Here is a 4,442-nt window from a genome sequence, read left to right as displayed (position 1 = left end):
TCTCAAAGAATTTGTTCTCAAATTTGCCACCATGATCACTTCTGACCTTTATGATTTTATACTCTTTCTCAGATTGAATCTGAGTGCAGAAGTCAAAGAACACTGAATGAGACTCATTCTTGTGTTTTAAGAACTTTACCCATGTCCAACGGCTATAACCATCTATGATGACTAATCCATATTTCTTCCCTCTGATAGAAGATGTTTTGACTGGGCCAAACAGATCAATGTGCAGAAGTTCTAGCAGCCTAGAGGAAGAAACAACATTCTTAGATTTGAATGCAGGTTTGGAGAACTTGCCCTTATGACATGCTTCGCAAAGAGCATCTGACTTATATTTCATATTTGGAAGTCCTCTGACCAGATTTAGTTTGTTAATCTGAGAAATCTTTCTCAAACTAGCATGGCCTAATCTTCTGTGCCAGACCCATTGCTCTTCGCTAACAGACATAAGACAAGTCACCTTCTGCTTCTTAAGATCAGAAAGATCAATCTTATAAATGTTGTTCTTTCTCTTGCCTGTAAATAGGATTGATCCATCCTTCTGACTTACAGCCTTGCAAGACTTTTGATTGAAGATTATGTCATAACCATTGTCACTTAATTGACTTATGCACAGTAAGTTATGTGTTAATCCTTCTACAAGAAGCAAGCATTGTGCAAGGTTGAGTAGCAATCAATCTGTAGTTGTCATGCTTACTACTAACACTTAAACTGAGCATTGTGTGAATTCTGTTGATATATGACTATTTTCCGATGCATAGTCTCTGAGAAACCCTAGGGTTATGAAGGTTCAACAGAATGTATGGCAGGTATTGACATCTATAATTAAAGTGTCAAAGATACTTGAGTAATCTCTCAAGTCCACTCATACTGACATGGTTTATTAGAGCTGATGAATGTCAATTGATCAATGATATTCATAATTATCTACAAATGTGCACCTTGAAATCTTCAAGGTTGAAGTGTTCCTAGAAGGAGGAACAAATGTCCTACTAGACGTTAGGACATTAAGAACTGGTATGCAGCTACCAGCTAAAGAACAGATGTTCGGGTGCTAAACTAATGTAGTGTGAGAACGTTGGTTTGGAACCTACTCCTGGTTTGGAAGAGGAGACATCTGGCTAAGTTAATCAGGACACGATTAACATGTGCTCAGTTCCACTAAGAAAAACTCATGAAGGTATTCCTGTCTAATCCTTTATGTTGTACTTTTGAAGAGCCTATATCTGTAAGTTTCCTCTGATCAACGAAACCAGATAAGTATTCATAACCATAGAGCAGTTGTTGGAGCTGAATATTATGTCTCTATCATAGTGAAATATGGTTAATAAGTTTATTGCCCTAGTTGTTATCCATAAAGGGTAGTATGATTTGATATCAATGAAGTCAGATGGATCTGACTAATTCAGTGTCATGCTATGACTAAGTCTATTCCAGAAACCTATCTGAGGGAATCTCCTCTATAGGTACAGACCATGGCATCCTTCATCTTAAAATCAAAATTAAAGTCTGAAGAAAAGGTTATTGAGATGCTGGTTATTTTATCCCTTGATGTGTCTGGATATTGGTGATAATTGAATTATTCTACTATTACCCTGAGTATTGTCAATTTGACATTAAAGATGTTAACCAATAACCATGAAGGATGATGTCACATCTGATGTTACAACATCTCAAGATCTTCAGTTATTTTATTTATTTGCCAAGAACAGAAAGTATCAATGTGAAGAGGTAATCAGCCAGAATGAACTAGTGTGAGTAGCAAATTCTAACTGAAAAACTGGTAAGTACTTTGACGGGGGACTTAGTACTTATTAGGTTTAGAACATGTATGCTGAGAAGAAGTTCTTACAACCATGAGTTCTCAATTATCTTCACACATCAAAGAAAAAGGCAAGAGTCTCTGATGTGGGATACTGATTCTGTTAAATATCTTGATGGGAGCTGGACATTTACAAGGTCTGTATAAAACAACTCAGACGTGTATATTGAAGATCAATTTATGGTTATACAATCATAGTTTCTTCTATTCCAAGTTACAGAATGTGGCAATCTGGATCTTGTGTAGCAAGCAAACTTAGGTTTCTAAACTTGGAAACTGTGGCAAATTCCAAATGAAGGGAACTTCAAGGACGAACATCAAAGATGTCCTAAATTTGCATATCTCAGGGGGAGTAAAAGAGTATGAAGATCAGCAAAGACAGTGTTTTTCTACTTCTATCCATTTGAAAAGTCTTTCAAAGACTAATCTTGAAGAAAGAAGAAAAAAGTCACACAAAAACCTCAAAACATAACTCAAGTCATGTTTATTCTCAAAGACCAGCAAAGAATATTCTTTGAATTATCATCTGACGACATGAATTGATGGTGTGTATCACTTGTTCTGATCTAAGTGCATGATCCAACCTGTGCACAAGTCCACCTGTGCACTTGTCGTGACATCGTGATTGACATCCGAGTCTGTCATACCAGAATTTTTCAGTTTGGATATGAGGTATATTTTTGAATTTTTCTCTTTGGGAATATGTTGAATATCCACCTTCTTGAATTTAGCCATGACGACATTTATAATCGCTAAGTATGGATGCATCATTGTATCTTTAGCATGATACTTGCCCTTGATTTGTGACATAACTATATCTGAATCTAAACTGATCACCACTTCTTAGGCCTCCACTTCTTAGATTTAGGGAATTACAATATTATTGAAATCTTTGTGGTCAATGTTTATCTCTTTATAAAAGAATATAGTCTCCACTGCCTATGATGTTGGAAAATTCGTCGATAATTATCATCTACTTTGAGAGATTATTTGGTACCTCAGACTTGGAGGGTGTATTTAAAAGGAAAATATCATGTAAGAATAAATGTTGATTCTCAAAATCAATTATGCATCCCCAACAAATGGTGAGTTTAGCTACTCATGGTTCAAATAGAAAAGACAAATAAGATAATAAAGGGATTACACATAAAAGGGTGGTGGGAAAAGCTCCAATTCTAAAGTTGAAGGGTTGTATTCTCCCTTCATTTTTAATGATTTTATTCTCTCTAGTGTCATATTCTTATCTTAAAAAATATAAAGTTTTGGTTTCCATCTTGGCGTTTGCTTAGATAGTAGTGTAGTGGAATCATTTCTGGGTGGTGATTGATGCAAAATTGGTTGAAAATGGATGGGTTAATACCACTTTACCCCTTCCATATAAGCGTGTTTTGCTTTACCCCCTCTAAAAAAAACTTATTAGACAAACCTTGCCAAATAAAGATTCCATCAAATTTGACCCTGATCAATTTTTTTGGCCAAGATTCTTAGAATCTTGCCTACGTGGCATTTTTGGTAATGCTGACTATACAACACATAAGCGATGTGGCATAGTCAGCACTGCCATGTGGAAATTAAATTTTTTTATTTTTTTTTAATTTTTTGTTAAAATTTTTTTTAAAATTTTTTTAATATTTTTTTTTACGTTTTTTAAAAAATATTTGACACTACCTACGAATTTGACAATACCCGCGAATTTACTAACGAATTTATAAATACCTGCGGATTTACCTACGAATTTGACAATACCTGCGGATTTACCTACGAATTTGACAATACCTGCGGATTTACTTGCGGATTTACCTACGGATTTAAAATTACCTGCGAATTTGACAATACCTGCGGATTTAAAAATACATGCGGATTTACGCGGGTTTACCTACGGATTTACCTACGAATTTGACAATACCTGCGGATTTACCTACGGATTTAAAATTACATGCGGATTTACCTTTAAAAATACCTGCGAATTTACCTGCGAATTTGACAATACCTGCGAATTTACCTACGGATTTAAAAATACCTGCGAATTTACCTACGGATTTGACAATACCTGCGGATTTATATATAATAAAAATAAATTTTAAAAATAATAAAAATCAATTTTGGAAAAAATAATTAAAAAAATAATAAAAAAAACTTTAAAAAAAAATAAAAAAATATTTTAGGGAAACACATTACGCTTTTATGCAATGCATTGCATTTCAAAATTGTAGTTTCACCTTGGGTTGGGTCAAACGTGCCTTGGGGTCTCAAAATGCTATCTTGGATCATATTTTTCTCAAATTTCTTTGTTTTACCTCTTTAACTTTCTTTGACTTTGCAATGACATATTTGGCTACGAGAAGTATTAAGATATATATTATAATAATATATTACTAGGGTTTATTATTAAGTATAAGATCTTGGACCATTTGTATTTCTTTTGTATTACTTTTTTAACCTATTAATATAAGTATAAGGGTCACTGCACATTATAGTGTATGTGATTGTTTTTCATATTTCTTCTTTCTTTCTACAAATGTTTTTCCAAAGAGGCCAAAGAGTAAGTAAGAGATACTTTTAAGTTTATTTCGAGCAGATCTACCTTATCAACGTTTGAAGGATAGAAAAACACTTA

Source organism: Vicia villosa, unplaced genomic scaffold (assembly GCF_029867415.1).
Source record: "Vicia villosa cultivar HV-30 ecotype Madison, WI unplaced genomic scaffold, Vvil1.0 ctg.000318F_1_1_1, whole genome shotgun sequence".
In the NCBI taxonomy this organism is placed as follows: Eukaryota; Viridiplantae; Streptophyta; class Magnoliopsida; order Fabales; family Fabaceae; genus Vicia; species Vicia villosa.
This window is presented reverse-complemented; position numbering follows the sequence as displayed.